Source organism: Panicum virgatum, chromosome 5K (assembly GCF_016808335.1).
Source record: "Panicum virgatum strain AP13 chromosome 5K, P.virgatum_v5, whole genome shotgun sequence".
In the NCBI taxonomy this organism is placed as follows: Eukaryota; Viridiplantae; Streptophyta; class Magnoliopsida; order Poales; family Poaceae; genus Panicum; species Panicum virgatum.
In genome coordinates this window covers 13,787,288-13,797,619 of record NC_053140.1, presented here as the reverse complement: position 1 = coordinate 13,797,619, position 10,332 = coordinate 13,787,288, and the positions used below count along the sequence as shown (strand labels likewise).

Here is a 10,332-nt window from a genome sequence, read left to right as displayed (position 1 = left end):
AGGATGCACATGGAGAATGCTGCGCAGCGCAGAAGAACAAGGCAATATGTGCGCATGCTAGCGAGCGTTTGGCAAAGCTGGGACATGATGCCTGTATTCAATCTCACATATATAACCAGTTGCACAATCCACAATGAACAACAAGGCAATATGCCACACGTTCAACTACCTTCTTCAATGCGGCAATATATTTTACCGTTAGTAAACTTAGAAAAGCAAAAAAGGTATAAGAATGTCATGAACAAAACACTTTCTCCAATAAAATCAATTCTCAGATGCACTGCTCAAAAGGAATATAATCTGCATACCTGTTGCTACCTTCAAAGGACATCATATCACTCAAAGGATCTTTTATCAAGCTAAACTGGAAGTTTTTACCAAGGCAAACAACCATCTCCCAATTACACAATTTCAACTACTTAATAACAGCCAGTTTTTTTGGGGGTTCTATGTGCCACGTGAAGCAGAAATTTGATTGACAGCTGCATGTAGAAAACTATGCAAGAAACGAAACAAAAGCTTGCTGAGCCTGGTTTAGGCATGACTCCATCTTCGGCAGGTCCTAGAGCTGATAGCGGATGAAGATGGATGGATTAGTCAGCGCAGGAAATTGATGTGGACATGTGGTCCTGCATGAAGAAACATTCAGAAACAGATCATATTCAGAAAACAATTATATCAAAGTAAAGCTGGTAGGCTGACCAAAAAAATGAAATGGGATAACCATGAACGAGGATCAGCAGACGACAGCTGCGGTGGGTGAAGAAAAAACAAAACCAAGTTAGATCAAAATTATTTACAGCAACTAACATCAAAAGAACAAAAAAGAGCAAATAGTCTATCACTTAAACAAAGAACTGGCAGCTGTATTATTGTATGGAGCAACAAAACCAAACTGAATGCTGTAACGAACATGGCACCATTTATGCCATTTCGAGTGATTTTGGTGATCGAATGACAACGCAATCAATGAGACTAATGGTTTTATTAAGTGAAGATTTCTAGATCCCAGGGATGAAGTATAAATGCCAAGCAAAGCAAAACACAAAGAAAGAACTCAAAGAAACGCTGAAATGGACGAGTTCTGCAGAAACCAGTAGCACCGGTTGAGTCGATGCCTAAGCATCGGGGCATCCGATGATTGTCGGATGATCCGACGCCCTGGTGTTTGATGCAAGTCTGAGCGCCTCTGAAGATCAAGTGAAGATCATATAGGCACCGGTTGAACCGATGGCGGCATGTCAAGGCATCAGTGCATTGGACATACTATGTACCAGAGAAAATATCAAGCGTCCAGAAGAAGATCCTTCAGCACCGGATCAACCGACGGGGCATCGGAGCATAACATCGGTGTAATGACGTCAGCAGAAGAGAAGAAGGCCAACGGCTAGTTGAGTGCTGTGAGTGACCAATTTAACCGACGGCAAAGCATCGGTTCAACTGGTGATCACTGTGTCAGCTGTCAGGAGCTCAATGGCTATTTCAGGTCTTAGAGTGAACGGATGAACCGACGCTACCCCTGCCAGAGGCATCGGTTCATCCGATGATACGCAGATTTCTGCTGACCATTGGAGCAACGGCTATAAGACTTAGTGGCCTATAAATATGGCATCCCCCGGCCATTTGAAGCTTGCTGGAGTTGCTGGACATCACACCCACACCCAAGAACACCTCCAAGCCATACTAGAGCATAGTGTTCATATCTTTAGCCCTTAGCATACTTTGAGAGTGTTGTGTAAAGGATTAGCTCTTAGTGAGTGAGATTGCAAGGCCTTGAGCCCTTGTGCTGTGGTTCTCTAGTGAACCAAAGAAGACTTCGGTGCGCCGGTGCCTTGGAGCTTAAAGGCTCGCCGGCAATGTTGTGTGACCCTCCGCCTTGGTGTGGAGAGGCAACGACACCTTTGTGCGGGGGATGTAGAGACCCTCATCCTTTGTGGTAAAGCTCCTTAGTGGAACCCGGGGCCAAGATGACCGTGATTCTGTTCATGGAAGAGACTTGGTGGCCGAGTAGCAATACTCTTAGTGAGTGCTACAACAACGTGGATCTAGGTGTGCCTTTGTGGTTAACCAAACCACGAGATAAACACCCGCGTCAAGAGTTTGCTCTCTCCTGTCCCGCTCCTTAAGCTTCCGCTTTTCATACTAGCAATTTGTGTGCCTTTAATTTCATAGAGTAGTTTCTTGATAGGAAATATTATAGGTTGCTAAACTCTTTTGGGATAGGGGTTTCACTCTAGAACAACCATAGTTGCACATCTAGATAGCATGTTTTAGTTTAATATTGTGCAAACTAGTTTGAGCCATAGGTCTAAGGTTTTTGAATAGTGTCTAATTCACCCCCTCCCCCTCTTAGGCTAGAGCGCCCGATCTTTTCAATTAGTATCAGAGTCGGGACTCACTTGTCTCACAAACAAAGCCAATTCCACTGGCAAATTTGTGTTTACCGGCTCATTAGATCGGTAGGCTTCACCGCCTAGTGAGTTAGCTCTTATAGTGGGAAGGGATGGATTCTCTAGGACTTCCTCCACGTTTCGATGGCACGAGCTTCCAACGATGGAAGATTTTAATGCAATCACACCTCCAAGCAAAGGGCCTAAATGTTTGGAGAGTAACGAGTGAAGGAACTAAAAGTAATAGTCAACAAGAGAAGCAATATGATGATATAGCCAAGTGTGCTATTTTAAACTCTTTTGGTGAAAGTGTGTTCAACCGTGTGTTTGCTTGCGAAAATACTAATGTTTTATGGAAAACTATTAGTGAGAACCATGAAGACACAAAAGATATTGCAAATGAAAAATATCATGTTCTCATTGATAAACTTAATAGCTTCAAGCAACTTGATCATGAAAATGTCGAAGCTATGTACTCACGGTTGAATATTCTTGTGAATGAGATTAATTCTTTAGATGTGAAAAAAATTGAAGATTTGGAACTCATTCGCAAGATCCTTCACTCACTTCGAAGGCCGGACTATGATTTGGTGACAACAATTCTATATGAGAAAGATCTCAACACAATGACACCAAACAAAGTCCTCAACAAGGTGATCGCCCATGAGCTACGCAATGACATCAAGCCAAGAGCGCCACCTTCTTCACCAACACATAGTGCACTTGCATGCAAGCAAGTCAAGAAGTTGAAGAAGATGGCCATTCAAGGTAGCTCAAGTGATGAGGAAGAAGAGGACGCAATAAGCTCCTCAAGTGATGATCAAGAGCTAATGAACCCCTACCTTTACAAGCAAGTAAAGAAGATGAACAATTGCTTGAAGGAAATCAACTCAATGGGGTATAGGTCTTCCTCAATGATGGGCTTCACCATCAACTTATGAAGGTTGAGAAGAAGTTCAAGAAAAACAAGCAAAAGAAGGAGAAGAAGCCCAAGCATGAATCATTTGCCATATTTGGTGAATGGATTAGTGGCGGTGAAAAATCTAGTGCAAGTTCAAGCGATGAATCAAATAAGTGATTCATCACCCGCATGGGATCATCATCCAACACTTGCCTTATGGCCCAAGGTATGGATAACGATGTAAGTGATGATGACTCCGACGCTCCTTCAATTGATGAACTTCTTGACCTTGTTCATGAGCACCAAAAAGTCATTAAGAAGCAATCAAAAGAAATTAAAAACCTTAGTGCTCTCAAAGATCTAAATGCTTCTCTTGCTACAAGTTTTGAAGATTTAATGTGCAAATTCAAATTGCTTAGCAAGGAGTATGAAGAACCCAAATTAAAATTTGAGAGCATTAATGATACTAATGACTCTTTGGAAATGAAGCAAACTATCCCTTGTGCAATTCCTATCTCTAGGGTAGATGCTTCAACTTCTTGTATTGATTTAATTGATGAATCTTGCTCTAACCCTTGCAATGAGAAATGCAATGAGAATGTTGTTGTAGAATTATGTGATGATCTCATTGCCAAAGAAAATGATGAGCTCAAGCAAGAAGTGGAAAGACTCATGAAGAACTTGTATAGATTGAAGGGCAAAAGCATAGAGAGCAATGTCCAACCTTCTCAAGATAACCGTGAAGACATGGTGAAGAAGCTTGAGAAGGGGTCCACCGTGACTTGCTCAAAGTGCCACAAAAAAGACCACAAGTCCAACAAGTGTCCTCAAACAAGGAAGAAGCTTTCGGATGAGAAGAACAAGAAGAAACTCATAATCAAGAGTTCTCTCATCTACACCAAGCCCAACCGGAGGGACAAGATCAATAGCACCACCTATGTGATCAAAAAGAAAACAAATGACAAGGTGGTTGTTCACAATGTTGGGAAGCAAGAAATGAGTTGGAACCGCCCCATTTGGGTGCCCAAAGATGTCATAACTAATATGAAGGGGCCTCAAATGGTGTGGGTTCCAAAGGAGACTTGAAGCCCAAGAATGGCTACGGGGGATTTGGAAGCTTAGCTTACAAGTTGAGGAGAAGGTTCAAGCAAATACAAGATAAGCTCACAACTTAGACATTTGTTGCCCAAGTCCCCATAAGGTAATGGAAGCTAGAATTCAATTCAAGCATCATGTAGCTCCATTGCTCTTGCTAGGTTGTTTGCATTGCATCACCTAGTGTTATATATGGTGGGTTGCTTGTGACATGACTATAACCTATGAGCAACCTACATGGTTTGATAAGTGTATAGAAAGCTACACAAAATCATCTTTCATGGTACAATGGACCTTATAAGGTATGTATTTCATATGTGTACCATGAACACAAGCTATAGAGTAAACTTCCCATTATGTGAATTACAAGTGCATACATTTGTTTAAAGTGATTCAAACACTAAATGCACACATTTAGGGGGAGTTTATCCTATGGCTTGTGATTTTGAGACTAACATGTTTTCAAGTTTATCTTTTGTAGTCTCACATGGAGTTAACACTCTAAGAGAATGTTTTTTATGTTCAGTGTGAACAAACAACTCTATAAGAGTGATTAGATAGATTGTGCTTTCATGCATATTGAGCCATGCTCTATTGAACTTATACGCTCATATCTAAGTTCATAGGCTATGTGCTCATACATTTACTCAACCTTAGTGTACCAAGTGCTTTTCTTCAAAAAGACTTACAAGTGGTATCATTTGCAAGCACTTTCAAATTGGTACATGCAAGGTAAACAACTTCCCCCGGAGGTATGCAAGGTTCTAACTTCCTCACAAGTGGTATCATTGTCAAATCAATTCATTTTTAGAGCTACCTCCGTGCATGACATAATCTAAGCTTTCTAGTAATAATATCTAGTTGTACACTTGATTTTCACATTACCATGTTGTGTACACACTTATGGAAAGCTTAGCTCATGTCATGATAGTTTCGTGATTTTGTGATCCACCATAGTGATTTTTCAATTGGTATCTTCATTGATATCATACAATTGGATCACAAGTCATGGAACTAACTCTTTAGGCTACTAACCCTCTCTTGAGCTATATTGTTTTGCAAGACCTTTTATGTGCAAGACCTTTTAGGTGATTTGATTCCAAAGGGGGAGAATTGTGGGATCAAAGCATGGCATGCTCCCAACAAAGGGGAGAAATGTTCCCAAGAAGAAAAAGTATATTCCAAAAGGGGAAACATTTCAAGTGAATCAAGTCATGAGGGAGAAGCAGCAAGATAGGGGGAGGAACAAAGGGGGAAATCATGATTTTAGGGGGAGGCCAAGCCATCATTGGATGGTGGTAAGCATCCAAGAAAGTGTAAGTGGTTTCAATTGCCTTCAATTGGTATCAAGCAGTTAAATTTGTCAATTTTTGCAAATATTATATTTGCTTTGATTGTGTTGTCATCAATCACCAAAAAGGGGGAGAATGTAACGAACATGGCACCATTTATGCCATTTCGAGTGATTTTGGTGATCGAATGACAACGCAATCAATGGGACTAATGGTTTTATTAAGTGAACATTTCTAGATCTCATGGATGAAGTATAAAGGCCAAGCAAAGCAAAACACGAAGAAAAAACTCAAAGAAACGCTGAAATGGACGAGTTCTGCAGAAACCAGTAGCACCGGTTGAACCGATGCCTAAGCATCGGTGCATTCGATGGTTGTCGGATGATCCGACGCCCTGGTGTTTAATGCAAGTCTGAGCGCCTCTGAAGATCAAGTGAAGATCATATAGGCACCTGTTGAACCGACGGCGGCATGTCAAGGCATCAGTGCATTGGACATACTATGTACCAGAGACAATGTCAAGCATCGAGAAGAAGATCCTTCAGCACCGGATCAACCGACGGGGCATCGGAGCATAGCATCGGTGTAATGACATCAGCAGAAGAGAAGAAGGCCAACGGCTAGTTGAGTGATGTGAGTGACCGGTTTAACCGATGGCAAAGCATCGGTTCAACCGGTGGTCACTGTGTCAGCTGTCAGGAGCTCAACGGCTATTTCAGGTCTTAGAGTGACCGGATGAACCGACGCTACCCCTGCCAGAGGCATCGGTTCATCCGATGATACACAGATTTCTGCTGACCATTGGAGCAACGGCTATAAGACTTAGTGGCCTATAAATATGGCATCCCCCGGCCATTTGAAGCTTGCTGGAGTTGCTGGACATCACACCCACACCCAAGAACACCTCCAAGCCATACTAGAGCATAGTGTTCATATCTTTAGCCCTTAGCACACTTTGAGAGTGTTGTGTAAAGGATTAGCTCTTAGTGAGTGAGATTGCAAGGCCTTGAGCCCTTGTGCTGTGGTTCTCTAGTGAACCAAAGAAGACTTCGGTGCACCGGCGCCTTGGAGCTTGAAGGCTCGCCGGCAATGTTGTGTGACCCTCCGCCTTGGTATGGAGAGGCAACGACACCTTTGTGCGGGGGATGTGGAGACCCCCATCCTTTGTGGTAAAGCTCCTTAGTGGAACCCGGGGCCAAGATGACCGTGATTCTGTTCACGGAAGAGACTTGGTGGCCGAGTAGCAATACTCTTAGTGAGTGCTACAACAACGTGGATGTAGGTGTGCCTTTGTGGCTAACCGAACCACGGGATAAACACCCGCGTCAAGAGTTTGCTCTCTCCTGCCCCGCTCCTTAAGCTTCCGCTTTTCATACTAGCAATTTGTGTGCCTTTACTTTCATAGAGTAGTTTCTTGATAGGAAAAGCTATAATTTGCTAAACTCTTTTGGGATAGGGGTTTCACTCTAGAACAACCATAGTTACACATCTAGATAGCATGTTTTAGTTTAATATTGTGCAAACTAGTTGGAGCCATAGGTCTAAGGTTTTTGAATAATGCCTAATTCACCCTCTCCCCCTTTTAGGCTAGAGCACCCGATCCTTTCAAATGCAAAAACAAAGATTAATATGGTCGGTCTTAGACTGACATGATAATGATATTCTGTCAAAATTGTCCTACAAATATAAAATCTCAAGCACAAATCTTCTGTAATTGAACAATGACTGCGCATCCAGTAGAATGATCAGAACAACAATCGCGGCCTCCCTATCATCCTATGGTCAGCACAAAGATTTAAACGAAACAAAACGATGCGCACAGAGCAGCAAGCACAGAAATAGCAAAGGCTAGCACCAGAAGTAGCTCATCGGAAATGGAAAAGGCATGTTAATCACTTAATCTGATGTGCACCGATCCCAACTATTCGTCTTCTTCTTCAGTTCAATCTGCTGCCGTCGCTCACCCAATCTGGCACCTCATCATCCTCTGGACCACCTCCCAAATAGACAAACCAGTATACACAGATCCAGCATCACAGATAAGAACTCAGCAGCCCAAGAACCAAAACCCGTGAAAGAACCCATCCGAAAATGAATCGAATGACCCAGACGTTCCTCTCTGCCGCGCCACCATCAGCAGCAAGCACCAAAGGAAAAGAAGCAGCAAGTAGCAGAAGAACTTAACTTGTGATGGCTTCCTCCTCCCCTTGATTGCCTCACGATGTGCTATGGCCGCGGCGGCGACGGTCGAAGACGAGCACATAGGCGCGGCCGTGCGCGGACGACGGCAACGGTGGCAGCGATGGGACTGAGCTAGGGTTATCCATGGACCATGGTGGCGGCGCTACGGAGCGCGGCCGCGATAGTGGCTGCTGTAGGAGGTGGAAGAGCGATGCGAGATATGCAGGCTGTACGGGCTGTGTGGGCTAACCCGCATACGACCGCTTCGGTGAAGTGGGCTAGGACTCGGGAGTATGTGGGCTAACGGCGCTGCGTGGCCTAGTGGGTTAGCTGAGCTGCCCGCGCCGCTTGTATTTTGAGTTGTCAGTCTTCTCTTCAACTCTTGGAAACTCCTTTCGCAGGTTTCTGTCCAAACAAACTTCTTCTCCTTCTTAAGCAGCTCTGTCATGGGCCGGGCGATCTTGGTGAATCCTTCAATAAATCTCCAATAATACCCAGTTAATCCAAGAAAGCTTCTGATTTCACTAACATTAGTTGGTTGTTGCCAACTGGAAACCGCTCCGACTTTCTCAGGGTCGACTGCTACTCTTTCTGCGGTTAGAATATGACCAAGAAAAGCCACTTTCTCTAACCACAGTTCACATTTGCTGAATTTAGCATAGAGTTTGTGCGCTCTCAACTTTTCCAAAACTACCCGCAGATGTTGCTCGTGTTCTTGGACACTCTTTGAGTAAATAAGTATGTCGTCGATAAAGACTACGCCAAACTTATCTAACTCATCCATAAACACCTTATTCATGAGGTTCATGAAATAAACAGGTGCATTAGTGAGTCCAAAAGACATCACAGTAAACTCAAATTGCCCATAACGGGTGACAAAAGCTATCTTTGGGATGTCACTTTCCTTAATCTTGAGCTGGTGATATCCTGATCTCAAATCAATCTTGGAGAAGTACTTGACTCCTTTTAGCTAATCAAAAAGATCATTAATCCTGGGAAGAGGATACTTATTTTTTATGGTGACCTCATTCAGTGCGCGATAATCCACACACATCCTCATACTCCCATCCTTTTTCTTGACAAACAGGACTGGGGCTCCCCACGGGGATGAGCTAGGCCTGATAAAACCATTTTGTTGTAATTCCTCTAGTTGTTTCTTCAGCTCCGCTAGTTCTGGGGCTGTCATCCTATAGGGTCTCTTGGCTATGGAAGAGGTCCCTGGGGCAAGGTCAATGGAGAACTCTATGTCCCGGTCTAGTGGCATTCCAGGGAGTTCGTCGGGGAAAACGTCAGGGTATTCATTCACAACTGGAACCCCTTCTAAGGATTTCACATCCATACTAAAAACTATTGGGGTCTGGTCCACTTCTCCGAGTATGGCAGGTCACTTGCATCCCATCTGAGTTGGTTAGGTGTACTACCTTGTCAGCACAACCTATGAGACCATTTTATAGACTTAACCAATCCATTTCAAGAATCACATCTATTCCTTTAGACTTAATCACTACTAGATCTGCTAGAAATTCTACCCCACTTAAATTGATCCTTACACAGGAACAACCCAGTTGACACTTGATGTCACCTCCAGGCATTCGGGTTAATAGGGGTGTTTTTAGTAGTACTGTAGGTATTTTATGCTTATCCACAAACTTGATTATATGAATGAGTGTGATGCTCCAGAATCAAATAATACTGTTGTCAGAGTTGAGCTGACTAGGAACTCATCTAGTACCACTACTTGTGCACCCTAAGCCTCCTGCGCGTTGATGTGGTTGACGCGGTGTCGGTGTTTACCGCCAAGCCTGCTCAGGGATACCCTTAGCAGTAGAGTTTGTAGGTAGGGATCGACTGCTCTAGAACTCGATGGTGCAAGGAACACAAAGATTTGGACAGGTTCGGGCCGCGAGTTTGCGTAATACCCTTAGCAGTAGGGTTTGTAGGTAGGGATCGAATGCTCTAGAACTCGATGGTGCAAGGAACACAAAGATTTAGACAGGTTCGGGCCGCGAGTTTGCGTAATACCCTACGTCCTATGTGGTTTGTATTGCCTTAGGTGTTGATGATTGTTTGGAGGGGTAGTTTCCTTTGTACTGCAGCTAGTTCTATGCCTATTCGGGTAGTTACAAAAGAGGTAAGGTACATCCATGAGCTATCCCTTACTCTAGAACATTCTATGTCTATAAGCAGTCCCGCTGTCCCGGGTCTGACAAGCCCCCGAGCTCTTCGTAGCTGAGTCTTGCAGGCGTCGAGTACTTGGTTGGCGTCTTCGAGTACTTCGAGTAGTCAGAACATTCTTCTGGTTGCTTCTGGTCCTTCCTTCAAATATGTCGAGTAGTCCTTCAACTATTTCCGTTTGCTTCGAAGCTATGAGGTGCTCAAGCCCTGAAATCTTGATCATATATGGTGCACAAACTACTCGTGCTCCATATGGAGTAGCCCCCGAGCCTTAGGTTGAATCGCAGAATCAGGCTGA

The 10,332-nt window shown here is 43.6% G+C and overlaps 1 long non-coding RNA gene across 1 annotated transcript; it reads right to left on the bottom strand.

The window, feature by feature from the left end:
• Positions 1–259: 259 nt before the first annotated feature.
• On the bottom strand, positions 260–8,106 carry LOC120706496. The gene is made up of 2 exons (XR_005688319.1): positions 7,864–8,106; positions 260–750 (listed from the first exon to the last, which is right to left on the bottom strand). It is a non-coding gene; the product is annotated as an uncharacterized LOC120706496 (long non-coding RNA).
• Between the last annotated feature and the right edge of the window lie 2,226 nt (positions 8,107–10,332).